The sequence below is a fragment of the Bombus fervidus genome, chromosome 12 (assembly GCF_041682495.2).
Source record: "Bombus fervidus isolate BK054 chromosome 12, iyBomFerv1, whole genome shotgun sequence".
Classification (NCBI taxonomy): Eukaryota; Metazoa; Arthropoda; class Insecta; order Hymenoptera; family Apidae; genus Bombus; species Bombus fervidus.
The window spans coordinates 1,451,556-1,468,566 of NC_091528.1; the positions used below are offsets into that span (position 1 = coordinate 1,451,556).

Consider the following 17,011-nt stretch of genomic DNA (forward strand, 5'->3'; position numbering starts at 1 on the left):
ATAACATACATTAAGCTCGCAAGAACAACTAAAACTTGCTATAATCAACAATTAAACCACTCATATACTTTATCAATGTAAATATACAGAAACGCAAAGACAGAGGCATGGAATGGAACGTGAGACAGACTTAACACTGCACTTATCAATTAAATTTCCTCAAAGAAATAAAAATGCGTGCACTAAAATCTAATCAGTTTGAGCCTAACGTCGCCGTTAACGACCCCGCAATTGACGCGACGTTAAATACATATAAAAAGAAATTGTATCTTCTATTATAAAATATTTAAAATATTTAAACGCAAGTTCAAACTACTACAAAAACAAAAAAAAAAAAGGAAAGGAACAAAGTAAATGAAATACATTTAAAATATTAAAGCACAAAATCACGGTATTTTTCTATTCATTCCCCGTGGTTTTATCTGTAAAAAACGTGCATGGCCCTCTTAGAATACAAACTGCTGCCTCCAGCTGCAACACACATTAATAATAAGACTCTATTTTGAAGAAGATACGTCTTACTTATTTGTTTCCGGGATGAAACTCTACTCTTTCCTTTCGTAGGAGTAAGTACCGGCAAAATTCTGGAGTAACACGAAAGGAAACAGCGTGGCGTGCAGCGCAAACGCGATTGCACTTTTCTATGAAAACTTTCTGATGAGATTTCCTACGGAACCTATTCATAACTTAAACAAGCGAAATGCGAGCCACGTTTCTTCAAACATTTAATCCGGACTCGCTTCGGACGAATTGCCAAAATTCTTTTCCTTTTTTCCTTCGACTTATTGCTACAAGGAAGGGGAATAAAATACTCCAATTTCCAGTGTGTAGCTCAAATACTCAATTCTCACGAAATTGAGTGAATTCAAGGAAGTGAAAAATTATTTTTTTCTTTTTAAGTGGAATAATAAATCAAATAAAAAAGAGAAAAATAATTTTTTTCGACAAAATTTCTACATTGAAATTTTGGCCTGTCTTTGAACTAAAAATTTATCCAATTTCTGAGCTAAAATTTTAATCAATTTCGAATCAAGTAGATAACTCACTGTTTCTGGCCTTTTCTACGTTTCTCTTTTTCTTTGTCTTGTTATTTTGTATTTCGCACCGTTTGAACCTTATACGTGGCCACGAGTTCTGAACTAATGACGATGACCTCTATTTTCTTAAATAGAACACCGATTATATTTTGTTGGTAGAAATTCGCTGGTCTGGCTATGTGCAGGAAGCAACAATTGTAATGAGAGTCTTGTACTAGGTTGTGTAACGGTGCCGCGCATAAGGACTCGCTTTTGACGTACAATATCAAACGCGGTTTGTATTGTCACGGAGCTTGCTTACAACAATGACTTTTAATCTTAGCTCATTCGTTGTATCGTGCAAGCTCCGTAAAACGTCGTGTCTTTTGAAAGGCTTTTATACAATTTTTATAAACAAAGGAACATCGTGAAATAATTGTTAGATGTACAATATATACACGATTGTGTTATATTGTTATAATGTGTTAATAAATATAACACATTGCTAGATGAAAATCGTCAGATGTATAATATAACACGAGGAGACAAACGACACAATCTACAAGGTTATTCCACATTTTGACATTTTGCATCATTTTTACACCGAAAGAATCAAATTAATCCCTAAACTGGCAATATCTGAAATTTTTGGATAAGGACGTAGTTACGCTCCAGTCTAAATTCTGTTCAGTCTAAAAATTCCACAAGAGCATATTCCAAACACGTATGTAGCTATCGCAAAATCGAATGCCTGAAGCTCCTAACATACCTGAAGGCGTTTCACAGACGACGGCGTAAGATCATTGACCTCCGAGGTAACGTTGGAAACGGCGTGGTGCAGGGCCGTCTACCAACTCAGACTGCTCACCTGTGACTGCATTAAATCCTGAGAGATCGGTCGAACTGACCAGGAGCGACGACGAAGGCGGAAGGTTACGCTTCACGCCTCGTCAAGCTTAAACGTCGTTACATAATGTGTCGGCAGGTTGCTTTGCCGACGGCTTTTATGCATGGCTCCTCTCGCGCGACGAGATAGCCGGACGAAGACAAAAATGGAGCGTAGCCCCGTGATACCAGGGTGAACGCAGGTCTCAGAGGACTTTTCTGATGTCCATTACCCTCCGTTAATCCGAACGATAGGCCAAGCCTGGGGAGACGAAAGAAGACAACCCTATTACATCGTCGAAAACTCGTTCTCATTCAGTTTGCTTGGCGGCCGATTTAACGGGAAATCGCTCGTCTGTGGAACGACCGATAACTCTAAAAGGGACCCAAGCACCGGTTAGATAGGATGAGAGAGACAGGCAGCATCACGCTACACGAAGGCGGCCGAAGAATAGCAAACACGTAGTGGATCGCATGCTTTCTCTGAACAAATGTTGTTACACCGGCGGAGAAACCGATCCCATCCAAAGTACGTTTTCTTGCTGTGTTTAGGATCAACTTTACGCTCCGTTTCGTGTCGCGTTTAAAGGGGTGTCGCTGATCTATAACGAATTAAAGTGTAACGACGAAGAATCTCTCGATCGCTTTCCGCTTTTTCTCTCCTAACTATTTATTTTAACCATTTATCACGAACAATTTATTTTAACTGCTGAAACTATTTGTTTTAACGAGCTGAATTTCGATTTGTACGCATTGTTGGTACTTATTGCAAATGAAGTGAATAAACTCCTGATAAAATAGCGTGGAAGAACAGTAGAATTGTTAAATAACATTAGAAATTAATTAAATAACATTTCTTTCTCTGGTATTTCTTTTATCTTAGGTGTCCTCTTCTTCTGATATGTCATCTCAACCATGATGGTCAGTAACAAGATTCTAATACTTTGATTAATGAAGGTTTGAACGATAAACAGATGATGCGATTTGTGGAACTTGAAACAAATAACTGGGTAGACCGATTAATTCGACTGTGATACAGGAGTCTGGATTTATTAAAGACTCGGTGATATCTAGGTGCAAACGTGCAAATAACTATATTCCATAGATATCAGTTCGGTGACGGACCGAATTTATCGATTTCCAATAATTCTACTCTGTTACAAATCCCCTATAAAGACTATTGTGTGAAACTAAAGTCGCACAGGTACGTATTCACACTGACCATTCACGATAAATTTTGGAATTTTCTCTAGCATTTACAGCTTAACGAAGAGTTCAATTTTCTCAGGTTTGCGAGTTCTCTTAAACTACCATCTACTTTTCGGTCGTTGTCTTGCAAGAAACGTATAATTTTGGTCAAATCATGCTTTACTAACTTAAATCAGTTATTACGTTTTATATATAATAATATTTATTAGGTGTTCTAATATTTATTAGAAACAATGCGCGAAAAGACGATTTTTGTCCCTTAGATTTTGAATATTTAAGAATTCTCCAATTCTCTTCGTATATGAGAATCTTTTATTTTTTCGAGACTAATCCCTAAGAATCTTTTATTTTTCAAGACTAAGTCCTAAGAATATTTTATTTTTTTGAGACTAATTGAAGCCACACTCGAACAAATTGTCTCCGTCTCGATACGCCGGAAGCACACTCGAGCCGGTGCACGTATAAATCTTAATGAAGCCATTACGCAATTAAATCTGTCGCAAGTTTAATTTGCATACATCTAGTGAACAGCATTATTTACGTTAATGCCGCGGCTGCTCGAGTTAATTCGGTTTCTCGCGTGGAGCGCCGCGTGAACGCCCAGGTTTCCCATTCGACGGGAACAAGGATTCAAAAGGGAAATAAGGAAACCAAAGAAAGAAATGAAGAGAAACGCGATTAAACACTTCACCGAAATCACATTCGAGACCGAGTTAATCTCATAGAATTTTGCGAGCACATAGAACGAGAGAAAAAAAGTGACAGGTAGAGAGAAAGAAAGGAAGACAGGAAGGAAGAGAAGAGATTTGCAGGCCTAGTACAGTAACGAGGATAAAACCTGGTCGTCACTTGAAAAACGGGTTGCAAGAAAGAAAGTCTTCTCCTTTGAATCCACCGAGATACACTATCTCTCAAGAGTACCTACACATTTGTTTATTTTTTGAATTGCACGTGATGTAATTATACAATTTTGCGGTAATAATATCTGCTATTATTTGGATTCTTTACGGCCGCGGCTTCTTAAATCGTCTAACCGTGTACGAATATAATAAGTATAAATCGAAACATTAATTCCATTACCCTCTTAAAACCTAAATTATGTGAAAATAAGATTAGAAAAGATTAGAAAATCAGAGTTTATAATAAATACCGATATAACAGACATTTACATAATTGCTACGGGATGATATACAGTTATGACATGAATACGATACATAGCGTATAACACACACAGTAAGCCGTATCAGTATTACAAATCTCTTGATACAAAGCAGATATTTGATACGAATCGTATATAGTATCTCTCAGAAGCTGTTTCTCGAAAATTGATGAATTTCGTGTTTGGTAAATTTCCAAATTTTATTATCAATTATATGATCAACAGACTGCTGCTGTGTAATTTACGAGAAATTCAAAGGTGTAAAAATATACAAAGCAGAGATCTCGTTATACTATTTAATAGGTAGACGATGTAAGTCTTAGATTATGTGACTTTTCAGAGTGTGGTGAAAAGTGACTGCCAAATGTTTGAAGGATTTTTTGAATTAATTAAAAACATAAGTATGATATCTTGTCCCTGTATAAGATTTCTTTCGTGTGTTTGTCTTTCATATACATACGTTAAAATGTCACTGCGTATAGTTTGTTAGAACTCGCATTCTGATACTACAGATCGATCAAAGCGTCCGTATACGTATGAGCGGTAGTGTATATTTCACAAAAGAACCAGGTGACAGAAAGAGATGTGCTCATGTTTGTGTGGATGGTTGGCCGGGTGGGTGGAGTACGAAAAGAACAGAGGCAAAAGAAAGAAGAAGAAAGAGGGAAAAAGGCAGAAAGAGACGAGTAAAGAGGACACGAGAGCGAAAAGACAGAAAACAGGAGCGTCCTAACTGCTAAAGTGCCCTACGGTTTTCCAGATACTCTCTCATTCCAGTTTCTTCTATCTCTGTCCATCTCATCATACCCGGGAGGCTATTTAAAGGTGAGAGCCTCTTAAAGCATGCCGCTTAGTTTCATAACGAAGCAAACAGCAGCCTGGCGGTTACGTAATGTGGCCCGCTTTTAATTCCTTTGTCGTCCAATTGTCTCGTGTAAAAACGCTCGGATGGTCCGTGTGTAGAAGAACGCACATTTAAGGTCGAGAGAAAAGAGACGAAGAAGACGAATGGGAAGAAAAATTCATCAGATCCGATGTTATTCTTATGATTCTTTCTACAGGGTATTTTAGAAAGTTTAGGTCAAACCCTCGGGAGTATGTAATATTCATCGAAACAAGCAGAAATATATTAATAAATGTAGATACCTAAAATTCGACTTCAAGTTTTTTAAATATCCTGTGTATTCGATGAAGGAAAGTGTCAATATTTTCCTGGTACCAAAGACCTTCCTGTCGAGTCAAGAAATGGAACGGTCCTGGTAACCGAAAAACACACGTATAGCATGAAGTGAACTTACGAGTACGCGCATACGGGTGGGAGATGATGTCCCGATGCACCAAAGGCATCACAGTAGATCCACCCGTTGTAATGGGTACATCGATTTTTAAGTAGCTTCGTTCGTGAGTTTTCATTTCTACGAGATACAATTTCCTGCTGCGAAATTACTAAAACAAAAAAATTCACTTCGTTGGGGATAACTTTGAAAGAACTTTATGAACGTGCTTAGCAATTTGAGAAATTCTAGATAAAATAATTTCCCTCTGGTTTACCACGTTTACTCTATGCCGAATGATGTGAAAAATAATATACGTTTTTGACTAATTAAAAAGAAAACTGTCTCAAAAATTATAAGTTTAAATTTAAAAATTGTCATCGCTTGGGCGAACAAGTAACTTTTTAAATTGGATCAGAAAATTAAAACGAAAGAACTAAGAAACACTAATTGCAAGTCACTTTTACCTTTCCTTAATAATTTCATCCCTAATGAAACAAGATGGAATTTCTCTAAAAAAAGCAATACTCCCTGCGAACTTTCGTTGTAAAAAAAATTGAAAAATAGAAACTATTTAGCTTATCAAATAATGTTAAAAAGTAGTACAAAGGGTTTGTTTAGACGAGATTTACGCTACATGGGAACTACGAATCTGTTTATGTAGGATTGAACACGTAAAGGGAGATTCCCGCGGGGATAACTGCCCTCAGATTACACAAACCAGCCGCAGATGTACCGCGGCGAGTTTATACTATTAGATTATTTATACGACCAGAGAATTGCCCACGGAACAAGCTTTTGCAATATTCATCTGCATGGGTATCAGTAGAGAAAAAAAGAATCGATTGAAAATGTGATCATTTGAAATGAAAAGTGGAGATTAAAATTTATTAGAAAAATTATTTCTAAGAATTATTTCCTACAAAAACAGATAATAAGTACGCAGTGTAATGATTTTTCCCAAGTTTGACTATTTAATCCTCACCTTTTCCTTTTAAATTATATTTTAACACCGAAAGGAGAAATCAATCGCAGAAATTCGATTAATATACTTTTTATGATTTTGTTAACAAAGCAACAGATTAAAAATGTTTTATAGTAGAAAATAGCAGATAGAAAGATAGTAGGATAGTAGACAACAAAAAGTGGGATTATTAAAAAATTGTTAGATGAGCTTTTCCTAGTCCAATCCTCGCCCGACTCGCCGACAAAGCCTTCCGATGCTCTATATAACGTCCAACTTCAGTATACGAAACAATATTAAATATTAAAACACGTTAAAACAGCAACATTATTCGGTAGTGTTCGATGTTACAACATCGAGTCTAGAATCGTCGCGTTCCTTTTATAAAAAAATGTAAATCATAAATTTTTTTCCTTTGTGGATACAGCCATACGTTTCCAAGAGAAAGAAAACAAGAACGATACAGAGGTCGACTGGAAGCGTTATCAGACAACTTTTTATATCGCTAGTAGCGAATTCACAGTTTCCTGGAAAATCGCTTGTTTTACGAGGACGTTTCAAAGTATCACAACACTTCGGTGCCACGAAATTGCAAGTCCTTGAACGTATGTCGTTCGGGGAAAAGTCAGTCATCTGGACGTCGTTCAACGGTTCATTGCGAACCGAGTGTACTCGCTACGGGGAGAGAGCAGCGAGGTATTGATCACATAACGCGATAACACGAGCGACTGAATCTAAATTAGAATTTAAAAATACAACAACGACTAATTATATTCTTCACATCATACGTTTCTTCATCTACAATTCTAGAAATTGCCTTTCATTTTTTATCATTTGTATAGAGCAGAAAATTAGAAATATTGGTCCAACGGTGATAACGCAAACATGTACTATATTAAATTATAATAAATTATAATTAGATATCGAATAATTAACAATATTCTACAATACCAATTATTTCGTATATATGTGATTGTTAGGATATTTCGACTTTACTACAATAGAAAGCAGCTCATAAAATCTGCCGAAATATACGATCGACATCCTATACACGTCCCACAACAGAAATGACTGGACACGACACCCTAATTACACCCTGAAAGAGAACTGAATGCGAACTGTACAATAAAATTCACGAAAATTCCCCGATAAAATGGTGATAAAACAGGCGTTTCGTGAATTCACCATGGCCGTTCATTCATTTAGTATCAGTTTCATACTTTTACGTTCCAATTGAATTCTCTGACAGCCAGAACAGCCAGAATTAATCACAATAGCGTTACACGCTCCACAAATTGCCTTCACGATGCAATTCCAGTTTCTGTAACAATGAACGTCGATTTTCCCTCTCGAAAGGAAGAATAAAAAGAGAAAAAAGCGGGTCAATGGTAGTTACCATGAAATCCAATCGGCTCTCGTCAACCCATGTAAACTTCCTCAAAACAAATACTAAAAAAAGAAAGCAAACATTACTTCGACTCACGTTTGTGCTTTCGTTTGCAATCAGTCTGGCACACAGATTCCATTCTCTTTGCTCCTTCCTGGTTCTTCTTTCCTCTAATAACATCGAGGATATCAACCCAGCTGTGCACCAAAATGTATCCGCGAGGCTGGCCTGTTAGAAATTCCAACGACAGCGCCGCGCAAAATGGATTTCCGGCAGCTAGCGTTTTCCACAGTACTGTGTACATGTATATAGCAAACTCATTCTCTGATGCTTTCACGCAGAATGCCATAATTGCGTTTCTTCAATCCGATCGGCAGTTTTACTCGGCGACTAAAATGATTCTTTCTCACGTTCGTCGTTTTTGCTCGATATTGGACGACTGCAAAAAAACAAACGGAGAAGTATCAGTTGCGTGATCAATGACTGAAATACGGAACGCGAGGTGTTCGTTATGATGTAGCCATCTTTGGTGTTTTCGCGTTTCGGGTAATGTTCGAGCAAAAAGCTGCGTTACGTTCTAATTGTTTCAGAAGAATTCCGATGGAAGGTTGATATGACGTGTTTACGCGTTTGCTTAGATTTTGAAAATGGTGATAATAAACGTTAATTTTTATTCCCACTAAACTACGGTTGAAGAGTTGTACAGTTGTTAATAATCAAAGACTAATTAATCGTTATCTCTAGCGAATGAATTAATTATGGAATAGATCTTTTTTTAATAATGATTCGACTCATCTTTAAATTAAGCCACAATAATTAATCTGATAATTATATTTCAATAATAACTTATCCTATTTAATCAGTTACCCTTGCAGTATAAATCACCGCTTTGATTCGGCATTTTAACAAAATTAATTAATAATATCGATCGTTACCAAGCGTTGTTAATATCTATAATGTATTACCATGCAAATTGCTACGGAACGGTCAAATTACAAAATGTAACTGATGAAAAACGTAAAATTGACGAAAAAAAAAAAAAAAAAAAATGAATGAATGAATCTTTTTCTCAAATATATTTGCATCCTCCCAAAATTATTTAGGAAGCAACTTTTTATGTACTTTCGGATTACGATAATAGAAATCATTCTCTTTGATACAAAACGATAAATACGTAGATAGTACCGTGTCAGAATATCAATGTGAGTAACTGTATTTATCATTCACCTGTGGCAACTTTTGTAATGCAAAATACAAATTTTCAAAGGAACCAAAGAACATTCGAATAGAATAGAAAATAAGGAGACCGCGTTCAATATAGCCAAATGCGTTTGTGGTGTAAAGTTAAACGTTAGCCAGACGTTGAAGTTTCAACCCTTAAGAGGTAGTGGAACGACGCCGCCTTAGACCTAAAGATCAAGCGAAGGGTGAAAGAGATAATAGAGGTGGAAGTGGCGGCGATAAAGACGAGATAAAGGTAGAATCGATGATATAGCGGAGGTAAATGCGGTAAAAAGAAGATGAGCAAAGCTGAACGAAGCGTAGGGACGTGGCGCGGGGTGGAAGCGGCATAGAACAATGAACCGAAAATGGAAGTAATGCGAGCCGGGGTGGCTAGACTTCATCGGGAGGAAAAAATCGTGTTGAACTAGCGCGTAAAGTGGTAAAGAACCGGGCAAACGTAATATCAGAGAAGTTGAAGAGTAAAAAGTGACGGGGAAAGAAACGACAGAAAATAAAAAGCTCGCAATGGTGCGAAATCTAGTGGAATTAAAGAGTAGGGAATTGACGATGGTGAATATGGCTATCTCATTATCGATTTAGCTTGAGTTCTGCACGTAAAATGTTAAAAATAAATAGGTGAATTGCAGAAAATTATTAAAAATTTAATTATTTCATTAAATTTCTTTTCTTTATTCAATTTTCATACTCTTTTCATACATCGACGAGTACGTCCCGATATCTTAATTTTCACATAGAATTTAAAAAATCGTAATTCGAACCTATCTCTGACAATTCCAAATTTATAAAATCATGAATGCCTTGAAATAGATCTATTTGTAATTTCATATTTGCACGAGATTGTTAGATTGTTTTCAATCTAAGTAGAGATCCAAACGAATTCAAAATACAACGTTTAATTCAAATTCGCTGGGTCAATTTTTTGTTAGACTGAGATTAAATCTAATCTCAATTGAGCGTGGACTGACTTGGCTTCGGTAAAACGCCAAAGTAAACAGATACAGCACTATAAAATTTTTCTGAAAGTTCGCCATAAACGTTTTTTTTTTAACTATCCAATCTTATCCAAGCGAGGCTATAAGGAGAAATTGGGTATCGATTTACTTCCTACAGCTATTTTTCATAAACGTCGCGTCGCAGCATCCTTGCGGAAGTAGACGCCATCACAAGAAACACCGTGAGCTGGACAAAGATAGCTTTTCAATAGGACGAACGTCGCGAAGTCTAATAGAACGTCGATAATGTTTTATGCATCTTTCATTCGCGGTAGCTTCGCGGTTGTTCAAGTTTTCTTCGCGTTGATCTTCGCGTAGATCAAAGTTTTCCTTTTATTCGAGAACAAAAGTCACGGTCGCGGCTCGTTGGTATTACAGCTTCGCTCGGGAAACACAGGAAAGCCGGGAATTCACGCGAACTTCCAACTACGCCCAGCCGTGAACAGGCTTTTCCTTCGACTCTAGCCCCTTTCGATTCGCTGCCCCAGTTTCTAGAGCGGCGCTGCATTATTTCGAAAGTCCGATTCCAAAGAGATCGGTTCGAGCTACGATTTACGCTCGGGTCGACGATAAAAGTCGTTTCGCGATAATCGACTGCGAATCGCAGCAATTTAGCTGATCCACGTCACAATGGCTCTTAAGAGAGAGCCTCGAGAAATTAAATATTAGTTGAAAGTTGTGCAGTTATGGGTTAATTTTCATTTCTTTTGATTCTATCGACCGTTTCAAGAAATTTCTTCCACTATATCTTTTTATTCTTTTTATTATACTCCGTAATATTTCCATTCTATTCTGTGATATTATATTTTATAATTTAAATTAATAAACGGCTTAACTAGTATAGTTTTAAAATATTAATTATGCAAAATCAATGATATTATTCCCTGTCGGTTCGAAGAAATTAGCCATTTATAATAATCGCAATAGGTGAGATCGATAACAATTGTGGTCAATGAGGAGAGTATATCGCGGTAATAAATCAGATAATCGAGTGGCTATCGATTAATGCAATTAAATAGTGTTTTGCGTTACTCACCAAAATTGAAAAAGTAACCTTCTAAAATATAACATACGTTTATCTGACTTTTATTTATACATGCAAGTATAGTCGAAGTTGAATCAGGCCATTTTGTTACCGTAGTCAACATTATCTTATTTATTTTTCATATCTTTGTCGATCTACTTCGACAGGCAAAAAATGTTTAATATTCTTATAACATCTAAGAATATAATATTGTAGTTATGTAAAGAAAGATATCTAAAGAAAGCTAAGAAAAGAAGAAAAAGGAGAAAGGTAACTGAACATAAAGTTATTAACCGAAAGAAGCCGATGGCACATAAAAATATCCGTCAAAGGTGAACGTAGTTCTCGCTTTTTAATCTGTTCGAATTTTTGCCGGATCGGGCAGGAAACTTGATCTAGAAGTAAATTGATTGATTACTGGGCGAAGAAGCTTCTTGGAGTTGTGACATAGAACCGAGTGCCTTAGAAAATAAACGAAATGGACACTTTGTTTCAAAGCAAGGCAAGAAACTCGTTCCCTCTGGTCCGTATTGTTCCACTGGACGAAAGATCGTTTACGTGACCGAGAATCGCTAGCGCGAAATGTAATTTATAAAATCCCGCTGTCTTTGAAATTCAACTAGTAAAGTATCAGTTTACTTCCTTGATATTCTAACAATAAAAAGATACAAATATCATAATTGTTGATACATTATTAATTTCTACAGTCTGTGTAACTCAAAATCAAAAGTTATGAGCTAAATCGCCCAAGGTGTCGGGATACTTACGAACGAAAGTGCATAGGTACGTCATAAAATGACATGCAACTACGCGTTTATCACGTCAGAAATTCTAATTAAATCTTTCAATTTTGATATTAATTTTATTTTCAATTAACTCAATTAATCTTCCATTTTTATGTACATTAGAATATCTCAAACTGCTGCACATTATCAACTAACTCTTGACGCTCTACCTACCGGAGATGATGTCCACTTTGTGGTTTGTCAGTGGTCACTAACTGTCACTTTACCCAAAATTATTCCCGTTGACTATTGTGGTCGTTTCTAGGACTTTCTTCCAACTATTGATTTTGACTACTGCTCTACTCGGTTTTAGCCGATAATAATGAGAGACAATCGACAGAAAGATAAATGATTATCATCATACGCATTCTTTTAATATTTTTCACAAATTTAACAACTAGACAGGAGTAAACGACCGATAGAAGATCATTTTACATTATACTACTTACGAAAAGAAGTAGAAAGTGTAGAATACAATTTTTCGTTTAAGGATTTAGACCATCTTGAGTTGGTTGAATCTCTTACAACCGTTTGCAATTCTGTCTGGTAAAAGAGCGACGTTAAAAAAATATTTGGAATGCAGCCATTATTATACAAGAAATAGGAATCTTAAGAAATAATTTCTTTACATAAAGACTTAGACTGGAATCTTATTAACGCAACATAAATTGTTCGCGGTGGAGTAGATGGTTAAAGAATACAACCGGATACTTTTAGCTCCTACGTAACATACGAAAGTACGTAGGACTTAAATAAAATGTTGGCTTTTGTGAAAACTCTTGAATGATGAGTTTCATTTTTCATGGAAAAATTCATTATAAAAATATCTGTAACGAAGAAAGCTTTAAATATCTCACAAAAAACCATACGTACTTCCCTAGATTATGTAAAAAGGAAAATCATGTTAAAATTTGAAGCGAATCGGATAAAAATTGTAGAAGAAACTTACGTCACTCGTTTTAAAAGTCATATTTTGCAAACATATGCTTTAAAGCGTGAAAAATGAAACTTTTTATTTAAAAGTGCACAGTTTCTACAAAAATCAACATTTTTTTAAGTCCTACGTACTTCTGTACTAAATATTACGCAGAAACTAAAAATATTTGGTTTTATTCTTCAGCTCAAACCGTGGCACCGTAATCTACGCCACCGCGAAGAATTTATACTGCATTAATAAGATCGCAGTCTAACTATTTCGTAAAAAAAAAAAAAAAAAAGAAAAATACAGAATTATTTCTTGAGATTCTTATTTCATGTATAATAATGGCTGTATTCCACATTTTTCCTTGATTTTATCATCTTACAAGACAAGATTGCGGAAGATTGTAGCAAACTTAACCGATTGTAGATGACTTAACCCCTTAAGGCCTCGTATTATAGAAAGTTCAGTCTAGAAAATTTTAATAAATTTCCAAATTCGATTTGCTCTAAAACGAAACTTCGTTTGAAATATAAATTGCAGGGTATTTTTGCAGCTTGAGCGATCGACCGATATTGCTTGAAATCGAATCTCGAGACAGGAAAGAAACCATATCGGTACGTTATCCGATCGGTATAATAGTTTTATTTCAAGGCGGCCGCTTAGTTTTTTGTTTATTAAATTTCGCAAACGCAAAGACAGTCAGGACTTAATCGGATATCGTTGATTAACGGGCCGCTATTTCCGCGAGATAGCAAAAATGGTTATAGGTAATCAAAAATGTTATTAAATGCAACTTTCGAATGCAATCAGAACGGCCTCCGTTTAATCATTTTAATCCGTTTTCTGTCATTTCCATGGAATACCTTCGAATGCAATTTTAATGGCCGCACTTTGAATCGCCGATATGTTTACACTCCTTCGCGTAATTATTTCATTTTATCGATTATTACGTTAACAAAGTAACTGAAAACAAACGAAGTGTTTACGATAACCCTCACATGTTTTCATACAGTCCTTGAAAATTTCGTTGCAATCACATTTTGAGTACCCGATATTAAATTAATCAATTTAACAATTTCTGGTTACGTAACGTAAAATATATTTGTTGCATAGTTATCGTGATACATCGCCATTTGAAAGAACACTGAGATAACTAGTTATTCGTTTATCTTTGAAATATTCATCATGTGATGTTATAATCTTTATAACGCAATGCTATAGAAAACCTTGCAGACAACGTTTCTTTTCGCTCCAATTATTTTCTGATTACGTTATATCACGTTCTTCTTTGCAACTACCGTCTTACAGCTGTCCAAACATTGTCTACCTAGCTGTTGCGAAAAGAGTAAAATAATCAGCGTAATTGGAAAATATTGTTATTCCAAAACTGCTGGCAATTTTTTATTGAAACAAGAATATACTTCTACTTAAACAAAGAACGCACCTTCGTCCGCCATGCTACGAGCTTTTATGTACACTTAAATAACGGACAGGATACAAAATGAAGGATAATGAAGTGCACCATACGCAAACTTTATTTGCATTCCACGGATCGCATATGAAACAGTGTACAGCATATTGCATTCCTCCCATTTGATGGCAACGCACGTTCACGCTACACCGATGTTCTAATGCATACTCGAAAGTGATAATAGCTTTCTCTCATTACTGTAAATACGACACCACTGGTGCCATTAGCATGGCGAAAATAACCGCATCGTTAAATTGTACGATCAGGTCATGAATAGCCCTTTAATCTCATGAACTGTCCAGAAATACCGTTTGTTTATAATTGCACACTATCACTATAAATTATCTACCACTCAAAACCTGATCGGCAAGAAAGTACAGTGGTTGGTATGAAGTGACGAACGTGATTTATTTTAACAATAGGCACAATTACGAATAATATAATTCGTTATTCGTAACAAACTATTCGGAATATAATTGAAGGAAATAATTAAATTAATTTGTTAAGTCATGGTAGAAAGCTGTTTCATTATACCTTTAATTATATCTATACGACGATAATTATGATCAAGATGAGACTATTTAACAATTACCTTTTCACGATCGATCTCTTAACTTCTTCGCACTTGGAAAATTTGAAAGCTCCGCTAAGAATATCATCATATCTCGTTTATCTCACGGATTCTTCAGAGGTATCCAAAAGCTACAGTTTCTCGTTTTTTAATTGTTTCGTGTTAAATATAATATTTACATTTGCGAGAAAGACATCAGTCCTCCAAGGCTCAAGCGTATTTCCACAGCGAACAAATGAAATAGGACATGCCCTGCACGAGCAACTTAGCTCGCAAACTTTTTACTGAGTAGAGGATGTTTCCTCTTAGTGTCTCCTACACAGGCCCGTACACTTTTGTAAAATTTCCACCGACCGCAAATGCATTTAAATTAAGTCGACGAGAAGTTAGGCCACGCGGCGTTGTTTGGTCGGGTTGCTTGGTTTGACCGTGGTCCACTTAGGCGCGCACTGCTAGTGAAATATTTACTTTTCACTAAGAAATAGACGCTTATTTCGTCACACTGTTTCACCGGGTCGCGACGCTTGTCTAAAAGGTCTTGTAAAAGGAGCAAGAATATTCGTTTTTCGAATCGTGTTACTCTTTTCACCCTAATTCCGTTCAATTCTAATTTCCTCAAGCAAGGGTACTTGGAATCGTGGAGCTAAAAATGGAAAGAAAAAGTAATGTGCGGAATGCTTCAGTAATTACGGTGCAATTGGCAATCTAGAGATAGCCTAATAAAAGTTCCTATTAGGTTGCTATTTAATGAATTCGTTCACCTCTCTACGTTACATTTTGAAGAATATTATAGAATATTATGTGTCTTAACTGCAGCGAATAAACATAATAACCCTGTAACATATTGAGGACTGTAATTATGAAGCAGGTAAAGCACTTTTTGTATCCTTTGACCACTGCTGAAATGCGTCGCACGCATTATACGAAACACTCCGTACATGATCGATATTTATAATACTCATTATTCCTCGAGCGGATTATTCAATACATGAGGAACGAAAAATATAAATTGCAAAATCTGGATTGAATGGATCCAGTATGCGAGAATTATGCATCCAAATAATCTTCGAAAATCGACCAAGCTTGTTTACGAACAAGCGCAAACGTTCTCCCATGACGATGTAAATTGAAGCGATTTCCAGCTGGCATGGCAGGCCGAATTTTGGCCATGTTTAAACTTATTTTATGCGTAAATAGGAGGCGGGCGGAGGACGCATTGTTTAACGTCCAGAAAATCGTTCGGGTTCACGGCTCGTTCAGCGATACGCACACAAACGCCGTCCAACTAAACTAATTAACATGAAACAGCTACACACGCCGTTCTCTGGCCACAGCAAACAACGGGAAACGTGTGGCCGTCGAAATAAAACATCGACGAGCAGTCGAACGCGATTTGTCTCATTACCAGCTACCAGCAGGGAAATGTCAGTCTCTGTAAATGCGTTCGGATTATAAAGTAATATGTCACGGAACATGGTCCTGCGGTAGTATAGGCGAGATAAAATTACGTTTCGTCGTACTGGCAGACGCTGTTATGACGATCTAATAAATAGACCATAGGAATTTTTATTACATATACGTACGTATTTTCGGATAATTATGTAAAACAGGGCACGTCTTACCGATATCGATGACCTCGGAGTATGTCGTCGACATACTGTCGAAGATTCTGAGTGTAACCGCCGATGACTACGAGATGATCATAACAATTTAATCATCCATCGTATATTGATTTAATTCTACGAGGTACATCGAATGGAGAGAAAACAGAGCAACTGGTAATATTATCAATGGAAGACATACACAGATAAATGCAATCAAATGCCTGTTATGTTACTGTATCTACCTGTTAATTTAAAATAAAAGACGACCTCTTCGTAAAACGCAGTTACACCCATATCCGTTTAATTCTACGAAACCCCATCGAGGGAGCAATAATCGATGCGGAAGTTGAGACGGATTAACCGACAAAATAGAATTTCCAAACAGAATTCCCGCAATAAAACCGAGTTCCATACCAACGGGGAAAGAACGAGCGACTGTTATTTGAAATTATCGAGCGAAGTGGGCAATAAACAGAGCCGTTCCACTGTATCTTTCGGTCGCG

General features: G+C 36.4%; 1 protein-coding gene and 1 long non-coding RNA gene across 6 annotated transcripts in view; one reads left to right on the forward strand and one right to left on the reverse strand.

Annotated features, from left to right (window-relative positions):
• The window catches only part of LOC139992796 (uncharacterized), a 208,635-nt gene that overhangs the window by 108,018 nt on the left and 83,606 nt on the right, over window positions 1-17,011 (reverse strand). Inside the window, exons 7-8 of one of the 4 annotated variants that reach the window (XR_011801192.1) lie at window positions 7,991-8,333; window positions 1,502-2,163 (exon numbers count right to left, since the gene is read on the reverse strand). The exons of 2 other annotated variants lie outside the window; for them this stretch is intronic. This is a non-coding gene — a long non-coding RNA (uncharacterized lncRNA). Of the gene's footprint in view, window positions 1-1,501; window positions 2,164-7,990; window positions 8,334-17,011 lie in introns of those variants that run through there. One more of the 4 variants, XR_011801196.1, reaches the window with a different exon arrangement.
• Window positions 1-17,011, forward strand: part of LOC139992777 (dipeptidase 1) — a 146,402-nt gene that overhangs the window by 75,003 nt on the left and 54,388 nt on the right. The gene's annotated exons all lie outside the window — the stretch shown is intronic.